We start from the raw sequence: 22,756 nt of genomic DNA on the forward strand, positions 1-22,756 counted from the left end.
AAAACCAGAAGATTGGACACACTAGCTCCTTTATTTCTGGATTCTTTATGTCTGTGTTGTCTAACAAGATACCACATGTGTATATTTTATATTTAGATTTAAATTAATGAATATTAAACATAACTAAAAATTCAGCTTCTCATTCATACTGGCATGTGTCAAATACTCGATAGCTGCAGGTGGCTATTTGGCTATCCTACTGGACAGTATGGATATAGAATATTTCCATCACAGTGGGAAGACCTCTTGCATGGCACTGAGGTACATAGTATATGCATTCTCTAGTGTGCCTCAGTCTTCACCGATCCCCAGTTTCTTATATTCATCCAATTCTCTAATTTATATTACCTGCTGTCACTACCATTTGAATGTCTTACTTCTGATCTAAAGAGATTAGCCACGTAGGATGGTATAAGCAGATAGACCTAAATTATCCTAACTGAAAAGGTAGCAGAAGTTCCTTAAGAGTTGTTGAAGCAACTACTAGAGAGGAGGCCTTCTTAGTTGTTATGACATTGAATAACAGGAATCTTGTATTAGTTTCCTATTGCTGCTGTAACAAACTATCATAAACTGTGCTAAAAGAACAAAAAAGTTATTACCTTGAAGTCCTGTAGGTCAGAAGTCTAAAGTGCATCTCAATGGCTAAGGTCAGAGTGATGGCAGAGCCACATTCATTCTGGAGACTACAGGGAGACCCATTTCCTTGCCTCTTTTAGGTTCTAGAGATTGCCCATATTCATTGCTTATGGTTTCCTTCCATTTTCAATACAAGCAATGGTCAGTTAAGTTTTTCTCACACTGCATCACTCTGACACTGACTCTTCTTCTACCTCCCTCTTCCATTTATAAGGACCTTGATAATTACATTGGCTCACCCACATAATCCAGGATAATCTCTCAATCTCAATATTCTTAATTTACTCACATCTACAAAGTCCTCTTTCCAGGTAAGACAACATAGACAAGATTTTAAAGATGATGACATGGGCATATTTAGAGGCCTGTTATTTTGCCAACCACAAATTTCTTTGCCTTAATTGCTCTACCACTGTCCCTACGTTTCCTAAACACTAATCCAGATTACAAAATCAGTCTATTTAATGAATTGAACAAGATTTCAAAGGAAAGGGAAAGAAGTACAACTTATACCATGTTCCTAATGCTCTCATTAAAAATACGTTTTTATTGTTTTTGTTGGAACTAAATGGATGACATGTACATTATCACTGTTTTAGAAAGTTGAATTATTTTGCAGAGACAATATTTAGCATGGAGATGCTATGGTATTTTGGGGTTGTTTCCCATCTTAGAAAAGAATCAAACATAAATGTAGTGGTAGGGCCATTGCAACACACAAACTATGGAGACAGAGGCACTGAGATAGGGAGTCAGAAGATGGTGTTCAAGGAATCAGAAGATGACAAACTATGTGGCTATGGGCTCCTGGCAAGTCATTTATCTTCCTTTTGTCTCTGTGACAGGAGATAAGGAGATAACTCTTAAATATGTGAGTGGGCTTTGTCCAATCATTGAAGGCTTTCAAAGCAAAAACTGTATCTTTTTTTTTTTTAAGATTTTATTTATTTATTCATTCATGAGAGAGACACACACACACACACACACAGAGAGAGAGAGAGAGAGGCAGAGACACAGGCAGAGGGAGAAGCAGGCCCCATGCAGGGAGTGCGATGGGGGACTTGATCCTGGGTCTCCAGGATCATGCCCTGGGCGGAAGGCAGGTGCTAAGCCGCTGAGCCACCCAGGGATCCCCCTGCAAAAACTGTTTCTTGAAAAAGAAATTCTGTGTCAACACTGCATCACCATGTCCCAAACTTTTGAGTTTCCAGGGTTCTGGCTTCACCTGTGAATTTTAGACTTGCCAGTCTCTATGACCATGTGAGCTAGTTCATTAAAATAGATTCTTTCTCTAAGTTTGTTTCTCTCATTTAATCTGTCTCCTGTTCTTTCCGTTTCTCTGTAGAACCTTAACTAATCCAACTGCAAGAGGCCTGTAGAGAGAATTGGAGACCAAGAAATTTGAGGAAAGTTTTGCTGCGGCTTGTAAAGGTCAGAACCTACAGTCAGATTTCAGTTTCTTTTGTGTGTGATGGCTTCTATGCCTTGAATTTTAAGGAGATGGGGGTGGGATTTGAGTCTCTAAAGTCTGGCTCTGGCAATACTCATCTTTCTTCTCAGAATGAAGTGAGAACCAAAATCATTTACTTCTATGCAGCCTGGACAATTAGAACAGAAGCCACCACTTAATGTCTATAATAACATGACTTTGTTATTCTGCTGTTTTAATTAGCATAGCTTTATGTTATTAAGAAGCTCTTTACAGACACACAACTTGATTATTCATTATAAGAACAGTCCCCAAATCTCACTAACTCTTCAGTGGAAAGCATCAATGGGCAATTTGCACACTAAGATTCTTTGAATCCCTCACTACAAAATCCTCCCTTTGCTGTTCCCACCAATACTGGACTGTTGTAGTACAATCCAATCAAGTCCCCACAGTGAAAGATCCTCCTTAAACCAAACTCCCAATTCTGAATAAATTCTGAATTCCTTCCCTGACCAGCAGCGCCCCCACCCCAACATTGAGCAGTGAATTCTGCTTTATCTTATTAACTGGCTGTACTGGTTTTATTGGGGGGGGGGCAACATTCCCAGAGGGGAGGTGATGATGAACTGGCTACTCCTCGTTATAAATTACATAAATTACATAATTATACTTTTCGTCTGCAGGCACGATCACTTTCTCATTCATCTTGTATTCCTATTGTCTGATAAATTAGAGATGGCCACCCCTTCATGAGTGGCTTTTGTCCCTTACTCTATCTCCTTTGTTAACTACACTCATGGGCAGAAAGTTACTGAATATGTACAGCTCAGTCTAAAGAGATGCATATTATATGTTCTCTTCATTTCTGCTGCCGTTCGGTGTGCAGACAAGCTCTGGTAGGGCTTCTTGGCCCCAATACTAGGTGAATAAATTTATCCAACTCAGAGAGAGGCAAGAGAAAGTGTAGTTTCACCCTCAGGTTCAAACTGTACCTTTTAATTCAGCTTTGCAAGCAGTAAAGCTGGCATTTTGACCCCTGCCTGACCCCTGTATCTGTTTTAATTGTTTTAGAATTCACAGAGGGAAGAGATGTGATTGCCAATTTTGTTATTTGTTCTCATAGCAGATCCAGTCTGCCTGTAATACTTATTCCTTCTGAGTTAGCCTACCTTGCACCACCGAATGGATGGCAAAGAGAAGCTGTAAGTGTTAAAGACATACAGATGTAATGTCACTTCCAGCTGGAATGGTCAGGAAGAACTTTGCAGAAGAGATGATATTTGAGTTAATCCTGCAAGGAAAGTTCATTTGCATTGGCAGAAAAGTGCAAGGAGGATTCAGAAATGAATTGTTGGCAGTCAGGAGGGGCCTGATGGGTGTGATGGTGAGTCCCTGGGAGAAGCCAGGAATGTGGCTTCAAGGCAATCAAGTCTGACACTGTGGACGACTTTTGTTGTGGTGTAGTGGGAGTTACGGCAGGAGAAGTAGGTGAGAGCTCGATTCAGCTGGTATTAGCATTTTAATAGTGAAAGGCACAATTTTGAAAGGAGAGCATATTGACTAATGAAATTGGAAATAATTCCTCAAACCTGCAGCAAGGAGGTGATTTTAAAATAATTCGTTCTAGAATCTTGGGTTATTTTGTTTTCTCTGGGTGTTCACTGAAGGTAGGGTACCCACCCCAAGTTGATAATTCTCTCAGAAGTACTACACCTTTTCATCTACTGCCCACCCAATGGCTTTCACACACAGTGAAGCCTGTCTGCCTCCAATAGATATTTGAGAAGTGAAAAATAATATAGTAATCACATTGTGAAACCAAATACTATTGCTATAAAATTCAGCATCTCATTGTGGTTCTGAGTCATGGTCACATCTGCAAAATGAATCAGAAGGATAGAGTTATAAAATACTGTCAGGGTATTTTAACATTTCACAATATAATCAGAATCTTTATTTTCAGAGCATGCTATCAACTTTTTTATTTTCTATAAGCCTTGCATAACAGATATCTATTATTCAATCTTTTGAGATAAATCACTGATATGCTAAATTTAGGGTTTGCTAGGGCAAATTTGCTTCAGGATCCCAAGTACTTTCTCATAGGGAAAAGACTGAGACTTTCATTAAAAGATAGTTTTCAGAAAAAGTAAAATCTTACTTTTCTTATAGATACAGAAATTAACATATGTTCAAGATTTTATTTTACTCATATATGAGAAAATATCTTAAGCCACCTCAAAGAAAAAGTTAAAAAGCACACATTTATATGAAATAAGGAAATTGAAATTGCAAATGGAAGTAATTTTTTATTATTTATTTATTAATTTTTAAAAGAATGTTATTTGTCTATTCATGAGAGACACAGAGAGAAAGAGAGGCAGAGACACAGGCAGAGGGAGAAGCAGGCTCCATGCAGGGAGTCTGATGTGGGACTTGATCCCGGGGCTCTAGGATCACGCCCTGGGCTGAAAGCAGGCGCTAAATTGCTGAGCCACCCAGGGATTCTGAATTTTTTTTTTTAAACTAAAGGGATGAAGTCAACAGAAACTTTACTGGAAGAAGCAGAATTGGCATGTCTAACTTACAAAAAGTTACAAAATAGCTCAAATAAATGAAAGGCTACAGTCTGATAACCCAAAAAGATATGCTATACATTGACAATGTACAGTTTTCCATTGAAACACACATTTTATTCTTTACTGCCAACTCTACCTTGAGGGTCAGAGTTTTGAAACCTTTTGGGGGAGAACATTAGTGTCCTTGACCGATGAACTATCAGAGGGTAGTCAGGAAAAAATTATTATGAAGGTAGAAAGTGATAGGGCCACTGGGGAAGATTCTTCTGGATCTCTGAAGTGGTGGGTTCTAGCCTAGGCTAGAAACAGACTGTGTCCTGTGAAGTAGCTGTATGAGGGCTGGATATTTTTAGTTTTTCTCTCTAGATGCACTTGTTCCTCTTCCCCAGTCTAGGGTGCTATACTGTCTGGATTATATCATGAGGGCTCGCTTGCCCCCTTGTTTCTGATTGGGTTTGCCAATGGCACACACTAGCAGGATACTCAGGATGCTGAAGGGTGAAGCTGGGTATGCCCCTCCCTTGAATTCCCTTCCTCTGGAGTTGTAGGCTGGTTCGGTCCTTCAACCAAACATCACAGCTCTTTCCTAGCCCCATTTCACAGAGTCCCATCTATGATTTATTATATACTCCCCCAACCCCTTGGCCCATCAGGTATGGGGGTAGTAACAGTTCTCTACTGTTACTTATCTGGAGTATTGTGCTATTCCTTAGATTTCCTTGTTATGTTGCCCATACTTTTGAAAATAGTCTCCTTTAAACAATAGCTGTCTGTTTTAAAATATATGTGGGACTTTGAAAAGTCGAATGAATGAATTTAAAGGCATGAAATTGGAAGCACAGGCCAATGTTGACAAGAAGTAAGCATGATTCATTGTTGCAGTGACTGGGGTAGGAGTGGGAAGGTGTTGAGGGAAGAACCTCTTGTCTTGCATCTAGAAGATCTGAGCCTTGGTAGGGGTCTCAACCAAGGACAGTGTCAGTAAGGAGAACACAAGGTGTTGGCTTTCTTTGGATGTTTTAGGGGTCATATTCAACAGATGTTTGGGATGCCTGGGTGGTTCAGCGGTTGGGTGTCTTCCTTTGGCCCAGGGCGTGATCCTGGGATCCGGGACCAAGTCTCACATCCGGCTCCTTGCAGGGAGCCTACTTCTCCCTCAGCTTGTGTCTCTGCCTCTCTCTCTCTGTGTCTGTCATGAATAAATAAATAAAATCTTAAAAAAAAACCCATATAGAAAACAACAAAAACACAAATGTTTTACAGCTTGGTAATTATATAGCTCTTTCTAAAGCAACTTGCTTCTGATGACAGTTTTCTCCAGTGTCAGGGATGGCACATGTGGAGTCCCAACACCTCCAAAAAGGCAGTGAAAAATCTGATTTAATCCTTTAGTTATGTGTGAGCATTCTAGAGAGTTTTGAGGATCTTGATGGGAGATATGTCCTTAGAAAATAGAAGAGACTTTTTTGGGGAAAGTGGGGGATAAGTAAGATGAGAGCTTGATCTATTTTACTGATATTGTATTGTCTATAATTAACTATAATATGCTAGTTTAGGCTGGGATATATATGTGCATGTAGATTAACTTTAATTTGTACTCTAAGGTTAAATTAATATTTGAGGTTAATTAATATTTCAAGATAACCTAACTGGAAATCTAAACTTCAAAATAGATGATAGCTATTTGAATCTGCACCACAGAGTTCACTATTTAGTGTAATGGAGAGAAATACTTTTTCATTGATTAAATGAATGGCTTTTAAGATATGTGGTTGACAAAGATGATTGTGTAGGTACCAGGTACCTTGTCATTGCATGGATGGGTCAAAGTCTGGTGAATTTAGCCACTTAACTTTAGCATATTTCCCTAGACACAACAGCTGGCTCATCCCCACTTCCTACTCTCCCTCACATTGAATATGGAAAATTCTAGGTGGTCCTATTGTAATAACCTTGCAATTACTTCGGAATGAAATTTTTACTCAAAGCAGTTGTTGGACAAAAAAATGGGACTTTACTGGGCTTGCAATGACAACTGGGCATCAGTCAGGATAGCTAGGTGATGCTGTAGGAATAAATTACACTTTGAATCTCAGTAGCTTAAAGCAACAAAGGTCTATTTCTTACTCATTATTCATGTCTGCTGAGGGTTTGTTCTGCATGGCTATCATCCTGAGAGCCTGTCTGACACAGCAGCCATAACCTGAAACACGGCTCATTGTCTTGGAAGAAGGAAAAGGTGAGCTGTCTCCTGGAGGGTCTTCTACTGGCAAATATGAAGCTATTATATATCCAGAAGGCAGATAGTTTGAGGTATTTGGGTAACAGTGCTCTGAATACCACAGTTTGAATGATTTTGTTGGTGTTCCTTCTTGTTGAAATCTGTTTATATGAGTGGCACAATTTAGCCTGAGACTTAATATCATTGTACCCTAGCATCTGGCAGAGAGTTTGGGGGCAGAGGAAACAAAAAGTCTTCACCCATTTTTAATAAGTGGAAACTATTGGTATTAGTCACAAAATATTGGGCAATTATTGAATGGACAATTGGGAAGAAGTTAATTTGAATCAAGTGGAATCTTAAAAGAAGACATGACTTCCCGCTGTGGAAAAGGGGCATATTGGCTCTAGTATTTTGGCTCATGACATATGTAGCCTAAATGCTTGTCAATGATGATGGGCACTGGAGTACAAAGATAACATTCTGAAGGCGATCTAGTAGATTCCTCAGAATATTCTAGAGTCTCTTTCCTTCTTTTCCTTTTGCTTCCTTCATATTTTCCTAGCATACTGTTGGCACTTAGTAAATATTTCAACACCTCGATGATAATTCTATGGGACTTTATGGCACTAAAGACAAAGAGGGAACATTTGACTTTCTCTCATTCCGGTATTCAAGCAGGTGGGCTCTTTTAAATGATCCCCTTGACTATTAATGATTCTGAAGTCCTATTTAAAAGTTCCTCCAGTTAGTCTCCAAAGCCAGGGAATAGTCAGAAAAACTTCTAAATGAGAGTTAATTTCCAGCAGACAATATCCCTGCATTCACTGCCAATTAACTGTAGCCTAGAGCTAAGCATAAGATTCGGGGATGAAACTTTTTGCAACACACACACACACACAAAGCAATTATGGTGTTTTCTTATAACCAGTTCAGTGGTAGAGGAAATAAAACTGTTACTCAGTAATTATCACACTCTGCCCAGCTTTCTCCATAATTTAATAGGCATAAAATCCTTTTAAAGCTCAAATTATTCAACAGTTCAGCTCATTTGTAACCCAGATAAGTCATCTTACATTTTGCTAGGTAAACCAATCAACTAGCTAAAATGTTGAAGTTAAAATATATATCATCTAGAGCTTTACTCAGAAATGTTTAAATTCCATATTTATTCTGAATATAAAATAATTACATTTAAACTAAAAAAAAAGTCAGCCTTACCTGCATCATGACAGTATATGGTCTTATTTAATTGTAGCGATCCTTCGGCAGAAAGGAATAGACACCTATATTTTCCTTGGCCTGAATTTAAAAGAAAAATTGCTTGAGAAGTGGTTCGTATGTTAACAACAACCCATTAAAATTTTTTTTCTTCTTGACTCTCAAAAGCAAAAGTTTGCCCACTTACAAACGGAGTGACATGTGGGGTGCCTAGGTGGTGCAATTGGTTAGATGTCCCACTCTTGGTTTGGGCTTCCGTGGTGATCTCAGGGTCCTAGATTGAGCCCCATATCCACCTCTGCACTCTTTCCACAGTCTGCTTGGGATTCTCTATCCCTCTCCCTGTGCCCCACCCTTTCCCTGTGCCCCACCTTTTTCATGTGCTCTTTCCTTTCTCTGTGCCCTTTCCACTGGTGCTCTCTCTCTCTAAAAGAAAGAAATAAGTCTTAAAAAAAAAACCAAACTTGAGTGACATCCACAATATTGCTGATTTAAATGCAGTATTTCTGTTCCGTTGTATATTCACAAACTAAAGGAACAACTTCTTAACTACACCAACAAAGCAAGTTACAAATTTATATTTAGGATTAATTGACTTCATTAAGAATACATTCAGTTTTCTTTTTTAGAATTCTGACCTTTAAAATAAATAGAAATCCTAGGAGAGATACGAGAATGGAAATGGAGTAGTGATGAATGTGTAGGGAGAGAGTGACTGTATGTTGAAAGGAATCAGGCCAACCTGGGGGTCCCATTAGCTTTTTCAGTTTGCAAACCATCCACTCAAACCTCCTCAAACTAGGGAATCTTGTGCATTTGGACAAGTTTGTTTTTGGCTTCCCTTCAAAGTTTCCTTTGATTTTTCTTAGGAGCTTGAAGCTCCTGATATTTTTATAGGCTCTGTCATGCCTCCTTTTAATAAAACACATGTATCCCCGGGTTTATTCTATTATTCTGCAAAATGGCAATGATGCAAAGAAATTTTGTATAAACTGTTAGAAAGTAATATGCCTTTATGATGGCATAGTGCCTCAAACTGGTGAAGATATTCCAGGCCCTACAAAGGCCTCAACAAGTCAGATTCACTGACACTCATTTTTATGAGACCATAGATGTGAAACTTTAGCACAATGCCTGGCATATTGGGGGATGTTCAGTACTCTTAATTAAGAGTATTATTATATCCATTATTATTATACCCACTATTATGTAATAGTGGATACAATCATATTAAAAAATGTGGAGAATCTGAACATTTTCAGAGATTATAGAATGCTTTTACCAGTCTCTCTTTTTTGTGCAGCATTTTGAAATTAATATTTATTTGACACTGTAACCCAGAGGAGGCATGCAGGGGCAGAGTTACAGTCTGCATTTTCCACATGGGGAAATGGGTCAAATAAGCAATCAGTTATAGAACCTAGGCCTGCTGACTCTATAAATGTAGTGCTCTTTTCTGCCATACTATTAACTTAAAAGTATTTTCTTTCCTTTTTAAAGTTTTGTTTTGTTTTTATTTTGTCTCCTTTTAATTGCTCCTATGTTTGTTTCTGAATCAAATTTCGATCATTATAATTTAAATTATTTTTAAAGTCCCCTCTGTGTTTCAGAGATTTCTCAGAGAAGGAAAGTAACCAATATATATAAAAAAAACCAACAGGCCCAAGACAGTGAGGATTTGCACCTTTCAGCCTTCCCTCTATTTCCTTGTCTCTTAAACACATCATTAAATAGAGAAATTAGTAAACAAATGAGTATTTGTCATAACAAATATATACATACAGGTAGGTATTTTAAAAACACTTTACTTTAGGTCTTAGCCATGCCATAAGTTGAATGTGTAGACTTGGGCCAGGCAGTTCATCCTCTGAAATGGGGACTGAACTTGATCTCTATTTTCAAACTGTCATTCCTTGAGTGGGTGTCTGCCATGATTGGTTGACATGTGATGGGATTCAGGAAATGCTACCCCAAAATATGGCATGTTGGCTTTTTGGATATTTTAGGGGGAAGGAATTTAATTTAGGGGAATGGCAGGAGTAGGAAGGTTACTCTGACCTGTCATTACCCTTCCCAACTCTTTCCCTTGAAACAGGTCATAGAACCCTGACATGAGAGATGCCTTCCCTATACTCGGAGGGAAGGAACTCCCTTATCTTTGAAGACAAAGGGATGCCTAGAAGAATCCTAAGGAACAGGCCTTGCTAAGTTTCCTCCACTGTACTACACTTACCTCCTACTCCTTGACCTATCATGTTCCCCCATGGCTGTCCGCTCTTCATCAGACTTAACATAAAAATACCCTGGCTTAATGGTTTCTTCAGGTCTCCATTTCCTTATGAAGACTCTCATGTCAAATAAAACTTACATTAAAAAATTATGCTCTTCTCCTGTTGATCCATCTTTGTCAGTTTAATTTTCAGATCTAGCCAAGGACCCTGAGAAGGTGTAGGAAAAATCCCCTCTCCTGCCCCCAACAGGACTAAGGGGAAAACCCAAGTATACAGGGCCCTGGCTCCCACTCTTGCCTTTACCAAACCAAGCATACTTTTATGTTTGCTATATTGGTGATCCATAAAAGTACATATGAAGAAATAACAACAAAACTCCAGATTCCAGTCTGATTTCAAGGTTGGAGAAGTACATCTAGGTTTTCTTGAGTGCTTTAAAAAGATTAAAGAGTCTGCTCCAAGCTAACAGCAGGAAGGCTTCTTTTCAGTTCTTTTGTTTCAGGGTTGTATAATTCCCATTGGTGTGGAGAGTGGAATTTCACTTGGTGTCATAAAGTTAGTAGGGAAAGAGAGTTTCTGTTTCAGAAGTTACTCTGATGGGGGCACTTATCCCTTGAGAAAGCCAGGCTTCTCCACATAGAAAGCCATTGAAATTACCTACTATGTGTGTGTGTTCTTCACCAAGTTACTCATTCTCTGCCTCAGGTTGTTAATTTAAAAAAGAGGGCTATTAATATTTATCCTTACCCTTTTCACAGTGGACTCTGTAATAGTAATTGATCGTAATAACCTGACGATCAGTTCATATTCAAAAGATGGGCACTATAGGGGTGCCTGGGTATCTTAGTCGTTTAAGCATTTGCTTTCAGCTCACGTCATGATCCTGGGGTCCTGGGATAGAGCCCCTCATCCAACTCCTTGTTCAGCAGGAGCCTGCTTCTCCCTCTTCCTCTGCCTGCTGCTCTGCTTGGTTGTACTCTCTCTCTGTCAAATAAATAAGTAAAATCTTAAGTAAAAAAAAAACCAAAGGACTGTAAGCACAAATGTGATGATGATTAGGTTGTGATAGTAATGAAGTACAAAATCAACTATTTTTCTTTTTTTTTCTTTTTAAAGATTTTTATATATTCATTCATGAGAGACACAGAGAAAGAGGTAGAGACATAGGCAGAGGAAGAGGCAGGCTCCCTGTGAGGAGACTGATGTGGGACTCAATCCCAGTACCCCAGGATCATGACTTGAGCCAAAGGCAGACGATCAATCACTGAGTCACCCAAGCATCCCAAATCAACTATTTTTCAAAAACAAATTTAGAAAATTCATCAACATTTTCATGTGACTGAGTTAAATTTCAATCTCTAAAGGTATCCTGGTCTGGACCCAGGTTCAGTGCATGGGATTCAGTGATCTCTTCAACTGCTTTGATCTTGTCCTGCACTCCATCCCAGCTACCTGATTTCATGGGCCTACCTTACATGCTAATACTGACTATAACTTCAAGCCTCTTGTAATCTCAATTTCAAACGTCTCATGCTCTTATCAATTCTTCAACCCCATCAGTACCTTTAATCCAAGATTGTTAACATATTTTCACTGTCACTCAGCTCTCCTGTGGCTTCACTTTCTTTATTTCTTCATTTAGATCCCACTCTACTGCATACAGTCTTGACACTTTTGTGTCTCTCTCCACTTGTATGGTTGGCAAGGCTCCAACTCTGATAAATCTCCTTTCTCTGCATTCAAGCAACTGAGAAAAATATAACCATGATGACTAAGATCACTCTAAATATATAACCGCATAGCTCTAGCTGGCTTGGCACATTCTTGGCATTGCCCCTTTCAACGTTCTCATACTCCCATATGATTATTTCATACCATATATTGTTGGAATTAGACTCAAGTCCTGATGGATCTTCTCATATAAAACACATAAAGGTAGTACTTGGCTCCTTTGACAGTCACACAAAAACATGAAAGGTCCAAGAAACTCCCCTTTTTTTGCTTTCTCATGCTTTGCAGTTAACTTTCATCCTCAAGGTGAGTAAGAGAGTTGGCTGCTGGAATGTCAGTCATCACATCTGAGTTACAGGAAGTAGAAAGGAGGAAGGTGAAAAACAAATGAGGCACCTCTCAAGAGAGGCTCTTTCCTTTAAAGAGTCTTCCTTGTAGTCTCATATAACATTTCTGCATATTTCTCTCTTGCCAGAATTTATCAGTTGGTCACACCTAATTGTAGGGTTTTTTGTTTTTTGTTTTGGAAATTATAGTCTTTCTTCTGGGTAACCAAGGGTCCAGCTAAAAATAGGAGTTCTTGAGGGTACCTGGGTGGCTCAGTCGGTTAAGTGTCTGGTTCTGGAATTGAGCTCCACTTCAGCCTCCCTGCTCAGTGGGGCATCTGCTTCTCTCTCCCTCTGCTTGCTCTCTCTTTCTCTCTCTCTCTCTCTCTCAAATAAATAAATAAAACCTTTTAAAAAATAGGAGTTCTCTTTTAAGGAAAATGGAGAGAATAGATATCAGGCAAATTATTATTGCTATATACCTTTTCTTCTCTCCTCAGATTTTAACCTTTCCTCTCCCCACTGCCCTGCCTCCCACTAAGATTTTGTTTATATCACTGAGACACTAGAAGCAATTGGAAGAGAACATTAATATACTTCTACCAGCAAATTAACCAACTCACCAATGTTCAACTCCACTTACTTAGTTATTGTTCCATTTCCCTGCTCTCCTTGAGAATAAACTTGTCTGTTGCCTTATCTACTCCATTGCCTGCCATTCTAGAATCTAGTGCAATAAGTCTTTGTCTTCTGAAACTGTGTGATCAAGGTTGCCAATGACTTCCATGCTATCAAATCCAAATCCAGTGGTCCTCATCTTATTGACATAGTTCCTCAGTCTCTCCTCCTTTAAACTCTTTCATCCCTTGGCATTCAGTGGATACCATAATCTCTTGGGTTTCTACCCACCTCTCTGGCTACCCAGTCCCCATTCTCTTTGCTGGATCCTTTTCATCTTTATGACCTTAACATCTCCATCTGGATGTCGAATAGAAACCTCAAATTTAATATGTCCCCAATTAAAACTCTTCAAGTGACTCTCACCTTCTAGTCTTCCTTATCTCAGTTGATAGCAACTCTATCATTACCATTGCTCAGGCCCAAAACTTTGAAGCCATCATTGCCTTTTCTTTTTGTTTTATGTTCCACATCCTGTCAGAAAATCCCGTTGGTTCCATGTTCAAAACATATCCATGGTCTGACCACTTCTCACCACATGCTTCTACTGTAAAAGCCTAGTACAAGCCCCATAATTTCTCATGGACCAGTGTAATTAGACATTATGTTTTTGCCCTCTCCTTAGAATTTTCATCTCAACATAGTGGCCAGAGTAATGCTTTAAAATATGTTATATCCCACCACTTCTTTGCTAAAAATGTTCAAGTAAAATCCCAATTTAGAATGAAACCCAAACTTCTTAGCCTCTTGACACAACCTACACTCCTGCTACTCATCTAAACTCATCTCCTACTATTTCCCTATACTTCCTTATGCTCCACTTATACAAATCTACTTGCTTTTTATTAAACATGGCAAAATATTTTCAACTCTGGGCCTATGCACTTGGCATATCTGCTGCTGGAATATTCTTCTAGTTATAGATCCCTTGATGCTACTTACTATATTCAGTTGTTTACTCAAATGTCACCAGTTCAGAGAGCTCATCCCTGCCACTCTATTTAAACAGCACCTTCTTTCACTTTCTGTCACCCTCTCCTGCTTTTCTTTTTTGCATGACCCTTAGCATCACCTGGCACAGTTGCTTGTTTGTTTGTTACTTATCCAACTTCCTCTATTAGAATGTACATTTCAGTAGAGTGGAGAGATCTTATCCTTTTTTCTTTTCACCTATATATTTTCAGCATCTAGAATAGTGTCTGGCATACATTAGATATTTAATAAATACATATTAAATAATGATGTCTCTTGGAGACCAACCTGTATATCTAGAGCTATGTTGGATACTTCCCGAATTCCTTGCTAGATAAGCTGCTGACCAGTTATGACTGACAATAAATTAATTTCTTTAGATCTGCTGTCCAAATCTTGCTCATCCCCTGAGTGAATTTTCTGGCCTCACCACTGTCAAGATTCAAGATAGGGATAAAGGAACAGATGCGAGAGCCAGACAGTATGGCTCACAGCCACCCAGTTGGAATCCCTTTGGAATTTCCATTTTTGAGAACAGAAAAAAAGATGCATTATAAATTGAGGCTAGAGTAAGTAGATCTGATGCTTCAGTCTTCATATTTTTCCCTTATTCTTTGGTTACAACCATCTGAACATTCTTTTCATTTTATGGGAATCCATCATGCCATCTCTCTTGTTGAATGTAGGGTGCTATCTTACATTATGGAAGCCCAAAATATCCAATATTCTCTGTACCTGGAGCAGAGGCTAAAGAGTGGGCATGTGACTCGGGCTTGGATAATCTAATGTCTCCATGTGACCTTAGGTCTCTGTTGAACAGCACAAAGGTAATGGCAGCAGTATTAATAAAGGCAGCAGGAATATTGACATGGGGCAGGGGCAATGACATGGAGGAGTGGGCAGTTGCACTATGTTACAGTAGTGTGGGCTCCTGGTTGTCCAACCTCCGCAGTTACCTTGGTTCCTTTCCATTTTATAGGCTTGGTTATCCAAGTTATTCTTCATTCTATCATCTCTTCATGTCCTTCCAATAAATTATCTTTGATTAAGACAACCAGAATCAGTTTCTGTTGCTTGAATTTAAGAATTTAACTGAGATGGAAGGCTAAACAAAAAACATAACAAAAAGAAAACTTTGTATGAAAACAGTGTAACTTTGACATTAATTTTTTATCATATGAAAATTAATGTGCAAATTATTAATGGAACTGTGTTCATCTAGTATCTTTAATGTCTTAATAGTAGTGATGGTTAATTTTATGTGTCACCTTCCTAGGCCACACTACCCAGACATTTGCTCAAACATTATTCTAGATGTTTCTGTGAAGTATTTTTCAAGATAAGATTAATATCTAAGTCAGTAAACTTTGATTAAGGCAGATTACTTTCCATAGTGTGAGTGGGTCCCATTCAAACAGTTGAAGGCCTTAAGAAAAAGACTGACCGGCTCTGATGAAGAGGATAATCTACTAGCCGACTGCTTTTGAACTCCAAGTGCAGTTCTTCCCCAGGTCTCCAAACTGCCCCCTACCCTGCAGATTTTGGGCTTGCCATCCACTGCAACTGCATGCACCAATTCTTTATAATAAACTTCTCATTTTTCTTTTGGTATATGCATCCTATTGGTTCTGTCTCTGAAGAACCCCGACTAACCCAATAGCCAAACATATAACACTGCGATATTTGTTCTGTGTGCTAAATAGCTCCAATAATACTCTATGGTACAATTATGCACTTCCACCCCCTTATTGGATTTAGGCAAAGATTCTCCGTGGGGGGACTGGATGGCTCTCTGGTGTTCCGTATCATACAGCTGGGAGCAACCAGCCAATGGACTCTGACTTACTTCTCTTATTATCTTCTTTTGTGGGTTTGCTGTGAGTATCAAACAAATGAGATGATTCATGTGACAGTGCCAGATGAACCAGCAGAAGTGTAATTTAATAAGGGGTGTGTGAATGTTCAGGAGAAAAACTTTGAAAGAGAAGTTGGTGCATCATGTCTCCATTCCACCAGCATGCCCCAGCGTGTCTACATTCCACCAGTTTCCTCTGATTTCAAGTACTAACCAAGAAGAGGGAAAGGAGGAATAGGAAAACTTATCACCTCTGGGTTATACTATCAAAAAAGGGCCTCCCTTCTTGTAGTTGCTGGATTGATCCTTCTAAAGCAGATTTTCTTATATCACTTTCCACCCTGCTAGATATGGAGACATGCCACCTAGATCCTCCTTGATTCTCTACAGTAGAGTGTGGTCAGTAGGCAACGTCAGCTTTCAGCAACTTTGGGTCCTGCCTCAGCTGCAGAGTTCCCCCCACCTCCTCTGCTCACCCAGATCACACCATCCCCCTGGAGGCCTACACCCAGGCTAGAGGGATAGAGAGATAAAGGTTATTTCTGTTGGAACCTGGTCAATTCAAAGAGCCATGCTTGTTCCCAGGCTTCCTACTGGGTTGGCCAAGGCATGGTTGGGCCTGTAGTTTAGGTTAACTTTACTCTTTACCCATTCGTGCTTCATCTTTCTTTCTTCCCCTCACATTTGTTGATCCTTCATAAACATCTTACACCCTTTACAGTCTGTTTCAATACCTGCTTCAGAGAACCCAACCTATAACACCATCTTTAATCCTTTAAATGGTTGCCCCTTTGCCCCCAGAGCTTCTCAGCAAGAGTACATGGTGGTATGCCAATCCAAATAGTGCCTGGCACATGGTAGGGGAGGTCTCAATAAATACTTATTGGTTGTTGGTATGCGAAGCTCCAGGATGAGTAGGAGAAACGCAGGCCCCCTCCTCTGCCCCTTCCAGGAGCATTAATGGAAATTGAAACATTAAAAAATGTTAAAATAAACGCGGATATCATATAGACTAGGGTATAAATTGGCATGAATTTTAAAGTTGAAATATATGAATTTCAAATAATTTTGAACCAAGCTGGAAGTTCCTTTACTCTTCAGCTTTTAAATTCTAGGGGAAACATGTTGTTGATTCTGTGTTGTTAGGACATTTGTTACAAATCTGAGAAGTTCTGACTTCTTCTATATTCTGACCTACATAGTATAGCATGTAATTTTCTCCATCATCTGCTACCACCTTCTTTGTAGCCAGATACCCTATTCTCCTGTACTACATGTTTCACTTTAGCTTTGTATATATGCCTTAAGTCACACCTTGCTCCCACCCCCATCATCCCTACCTTGGTAAATACCCTCACTTAAGGTAAGAATAAGTACAAAAGTCACCTCCCATGTGAACCAGAATCTCTTAGGCAGAGGCTGAGTTATCATCTTCTTGGGTCTCTCATAGCATCCAGTCTATATAGTTTCAATAGAACGTTTTACTCTTTACCTGTTTACACTTCCCACTGTTGGAAGGTGATCCCATTTCCCCTCCACTCCTAGAACAAAAACTGTATATTTTTCATTCTCCTTTCCCCAGTGTATCATAGAGTATCTGGCACAGAGTAGGTGCTCATTATATCTACATAAATGAATGCAAATAGAGATGAACTGTATCTATTATTGAAATGTAGCTAAAATATTGAGTAGGGATATTTTTGACTCTATTAATAGAGCTCTATAGTTTTCCCTTTATAGGAAATTTTATTTCTCGGAAAATTTTAGAAATACAATTGCATGAAGTATAATTTCTAACTGGAATAGATGATTTCAAGAAGAACATTTTATAATGACATGAAGAGTACACTATGGTGCCTCCATTGTTGTACCTTCTGGAGGGCAATTTCAGATGCCTGTTTTTGTAATGATTAGGAAATAACTTTAACATTTTTTTGGTGAAGAATATTTGATGTTTGCAACAATGCTAGAAACTTCTTTATCATGCAGGATTTGAGGTAGACTAGAAGATTCAAATCTGCCCTTCTTCAAGTGATGCTTGGAGTTTTCATACATATTGTGAGAAAACACCTGTTTCTTATTAGCTTAGCCTAAAATAAAAACCAGTTAGTCTTTTGAACATTTAATGAGTTATTTTCTTGGTTGCTTGGGTGGAACATTTCTCTGTAGTTGAGCAAATATATTAGAGGCATGTACAAATCTGTCAAAACTTGGTGTGTTGACTTTACTCAGAATTTTGCTATTAATAATTTCTTGATAAGCGACCCTTTAATCCTTCTGGTTTTGTAGAATGAACCTTTCTGATATCAAAGGATGAAGAGAGAGACACAGTAAACCCTTCTATAAACACTGAAGGGAAGTTGGTAGGAGGCTCTTTGGCCCTGATGTGGTTTGCAAAATACGTCAAAAGACAGCAATAGGAAATAATTATTGTAAGCAAAAAATAGAAAACTGTGGCATGGATATAGTTTTCTTTTGGTAGAACTCTTCCACCATCATACCATTTGACTGGAATAGTTGGGAATTGCAATAAGTAGATTTCATTATTAAGAAAAACGGAAGAATTTTATCTTTTAACTATATGACACATAGACAGATCTACAAACTATATTTGTTTTCTCTTTTTTTTTTCCAACAATTTTATTATAATTTTATTGTTCTTGGCAATAAACTTGCATTCTGTAGGTTAATTCATCTCAATTTGCAATGACCTTACGTGTCATAGTGTCATATAACAACCAGATGATATGGTAGTGTTTGTGTCTATCTGCCAGTTGGAAAAGCAAATGATAATATGGTTGTTTTTATTAGCAAATACAAAATTTGTTGAGTAAGACTGGAAAACAGATAAGATAAAGGATGAAAATAAATATAATTTGAAGTCTGTTAAAATGCACAGTGACATTTCATAAAAAAAATATACTTAGCTGCCTACTTTTTGATAAAACAAAGATCAGAGGAGTGAAATGTGGGAGTGATTCTATTAACATTTCTGGTGGAGCTTCCTCTATTCTTAAGACCTCAAGATTCTTTCAGATACATACACTAATAATTGTGTAAAGAGGGCAGAGAAAACAGCAATTTATTATGATGACTGGATTAAGTACTCTGGCATAGAACAGAGAAAAACAAGCATCTCTGCAGATGGGAATGTGGCCACATAATGTTTTCAGCAACAGATTTCTATGGAGGATTTTTTGGCACAAGGGAGGAACATTCATATTGCTGGAATTGCCGTATGAGTTATATTGGTGGCTATTTTAAGATCAACTGAAACCTGTTAATTATTTCCTGGCCTTTACAGTTCTGATTTATGTACTGGAGGATAAGAAAAATATAAGTTGTTGACAGCTGTCCTCTGCAGTATTATTAGGCCAGGTGTTCATGGTTGTGAAATAATTAGAAAATTAAAATTTTGAGGTTCCTGGTGGCTCAGTTGGTTAAGTGTCTGACTCTTGATTTTGGCTCAGGTCATGATCTTGGGTTTGTGAGTTGGAGCCCCACATTAGCCTCTGTATTCAGTGGGGAGTCTGCTTGAGATTCTCTCTCTCCCTCTGCTCCTCCCCCTGCTCACATGTTCTCTCTCTCTCCTTCTCTCTCAAATAAGTAAATAAATCTTAAAAAAATTAAAAATTTTGTTTAGCATTTCCAAGTCAGGGGTGTAGAGTATATTGATTATTCAAATGAAGATATTTTGATTAATTCACTTCTAACTGGAAGAGGGAGACTAGAACTCTCAGTAGGATGGAGTAGTGTTACCATTATCAGCTTTTCTGATCCTCAGAACTTTATGAGGAAAATGTGGTAATAATAAGGTCAGTCTCATAGTATGTCTACTATGAGAACCAAATGTAACTGTGTATGTGAAGGGCATTTTGTAAATTACAAGGTCCCAAAAAGTGCTGTAATTACTTCTATTTTAAAACCAGTAATGTTACTTCTAGTAGATGCTTAGGATACAAGGTGCTACATCCTGTTAGGCCCATTTTAGTGTCACTGAGGTGGACGGATCCATGCAAGTTATCAGAATCCCTCATCAAGTGTAAGAAGTGGCATCTTTTGACTATGCTGCCTCAGAGGGCCTTTCTGAAGTCACAGAAGGATGATCAAGCACATACAGACATGACCTGGAAGTTCAGAGAAGTTAATACCCTATGGAGTATCCTGCCTCAGAGGCTGATGGAAGGCTGCACCCTAACATCCTAGGCTTGTCTTCTGGTGAGACAAGCGTCAAGTATGGTTCACATAGTTCCCTAGGGAATTGTCAGCAGGAGTGAGCGGTAGTTGTAACCAGCATGCTAATGCACAATTTTATTGTCTTTTCTAGCTCTCTTGTATTGCTTTTCTCACTCTCTCACTTCTTTCAGGGACTGACTCCTAAAAAATCACCCGCACTCTGGTGCTTGTCTCAAACTTCGCTTTCTGGAGATATTACCCTGGGCTGACTTCCTCAAGGCATTTTTAGCACAGTGCTAATGATAAAAAAAAAGACATCAAACTACTGCAAAGGGAGAGATTTCAGTAAGCACCCTATGAAGAAAACTCCTGATAGTTTCCCTGCCCTCCTGGAGGGATTAGGGACTGCTGTGAAGATAGTCAAGGTATTTAGGACTTCTAAAGTTTCAGAGCTCTTGTTTGCATTGTTTTTCAATCCTTTAATTGTAGAAAAAAGTCCTGAATATGGGGAGCAGTTTTTGAGTCATTGACTAATACTGGATAAAGTACTGCTGTGATAAAGCTCTGTGGAATGCGGTGAGTGAGGGAAGGATGAACAACTATCAAAGGAACAAGAGAGGAGAAAAAAGTAGGAACAATGCATAATTGCATCCCCACACTTTCCTTTGCCCTGTATTCCAGGCTTCCTCATAATCCAGTGTTCATCTTGCAACTGCTGGGAACTCTGTATATTGCTCACATGGTGCTCCCAGGCACAGTACGTGGAACACAGCAGCTGCTCAATGAGCAATCTTCAAATGAATGAATACATTAACTGATTTTTCCCCCCTTAGGTGTGTGATGGTAGAGAGAGCCCTGGACCAGAAAGTGTTAGAACTGTTTCAAGCCCAGGATCTGTCATTAACCCAGGACACCAATTAATATGGGCAGCTCTACCAATCACACTGGTCTGGATGCCCAATACTCAAATGGAAGTTTTTTTTAAGATTCAGTTTATTTATTGGAGAGGGGAGAGGGGCAGAGGGATGAGTAGACTCCCTCCCTGCTGAGTGGGGAGCCTGACATAATGCTGGCTCCATCCCAGGACCCTGAGTCATGCTTTGAGCCAAAGTCAGATGCTTAACTGACTGAGCCACTTAGGCACTCCTCAAATGGAGGCCTTTAATTGGTTTCAGAGTTCTAAAGAACCATGTTAAGTGACTGGGCTTTAGAGTTAGGCAAAAGTGGGTTTGAATCTGGCACATGTAAGAAGTAAGAAATTGTGAGTTAGTTTATTGTCTTAATCCCTAGAATTTTGACGTTCTTAAAGGAATAAAATGACAGTTTCCTCTCTGGGTTGTTGGGATGCTAACATTGAACATTTATAAAGTTTCTGTTATATAGTAGTCAATAATTTTTATTATCTTCTGCTATCTTTTTCCATTAGCATGTATTGCAAATCTCCATTTACCTGCCCAAATGCCTAGGCTGAAGGAAATAGGAAAAGGGAAAACAGTGGACCAGACAATCCATAGCTTGGGAAAAAACTCTTTATTTTTGTTAAAAGACTTTATTTATTTGAGAAAAGAGAGAGAGAGAGAAAGAGAGAGAGAGAGAAAGAGAGAGAGAGAGAGAATATGAGAGAACACCAGCGGTGAGGAGCAGAGGAAGAAGCAGACTCCCCGTTGAGCAGGGAGTCCAATGTGGGTCTCAATCCCAGAACTCCGGGATCATGACCTGAGCCAAAGGCAGATGCTTAACTGACTGAGCCCCCCAGGTGCCCATGGAATAAACTCTTTAAATATCAAGGAGCTATTTATATTTGTTGCTGTATATACAAATACCATAGGTATGCCCTCAGGAAATTGGCATGCATGTTTGTGATTCATTTTCCAGAAAGACTAGTATTTTTGAACTTTGTTGGAATTCAAGTCCTTTTATTTTTGGTCTTCCAGATTTCTCTTGCCTCTTTGTTGTTTTTCATTTTCTCTGTCTTTGGTTTTTACGGGTATTCTGCTTTCTTCTGTCAGGAGTCTTCCCTCTTACCCTCTTTTGTCCCCAGGGGCTTTGAGCCTCCCTGGGAGTTCATGGTACCTTGGCGAGCACCGCGGGGTATGTTTGTTCTTGCACTGACCTTTACTGCCAGTTCCTCTGCTCTCCAGCTCCCTCCTTTAGAAGGAGCCAAGCATTTATTTGTCCATCAAGTGTTTTATTTTTGTAGCTCCTGAATCTTCCAGTTCAGTGGATGCATTCCAGGCCAGAGGCTGTTTAAATTACTTTTCAACTAACATTGTCCTCCAAACCTCCTTCCTGGGTGGGAACTGAGAGATTGTTTGATGGGCGTGGCAGTGTGTGGCCACAGAACTGAGAACTGAGGAGCACACTGGGGATTTGAATGCACTGGAGGCCTGGCTCTACCTGGCTTAATATGGTTAGATTTGTGAATACCCTTTCGTGTTACAAAGTTCTCCCTATTCCAAATTAAACTCCTTATACAGAAACAGTTTTTCACATGGAAGGAATCTTGTTTCTGTGGCAAAAATAATGACCATTCTTCACCTCCACCTATATCCCTTCCTTTTGCAATTGGAGGCAATATGTCTTTTCCCATAAAGAGGCAAAGCCCATTTCTTTTTTTTTTTTTTAATTAAAAAAAATTTTTTTAAGTCCATTTCTTCAAATTGAACCTAGGCCAGGCTTGTGACTTCCTTTGGCA

The 22,756-nt window shown here is 39.1% G+C and overlaps 1 long non-coding RNA gene across 2 annotated transcripts; it reads right to left on the bottom strand.

Moving 5' to 3' along the window:
• Positions 1-3,591: 3,591 nt before the first annotated feature.
• On the bottom strand, positions 3,592-11,310 carry LOC140614476 (uncharacterized). Of its 2 annotated transcripts, none has more exons than XR_012015332.1 (4): positions 11,198-11,310; positions 8,464-8,518; positions 8,093-8,173; positions 3,592-3,947 (listed from the first exon to the last, which is right to left on the bottom strand). It is a non-coding gene; the product is annotated as an uncharacterized lncRNA (long non-coding RNA). The 2 variants fall into 2 exon arrangements; XR_012015331.1 differs by having other exon boundaries at positions 11,071-11,304.
• Between the last annotated feature and the right edge of the window lie 11,446 nt (positions 11,311-22,756).

The sequence above is a fragment of the Canis lupus genome, chromosome 22 (genome assembly GCF_048164855.1).
Source record: "Canis lupus baileyi chromosome 22, mCanLup2.hap1, whole genome shotgun sequence".
Taxonomy (NCBI): domain Eukaryota; kingdom Metazoa; phylum Chordata; class Mammalia; order Carnivora; family Canidae; genus Canis; species Canis lupus.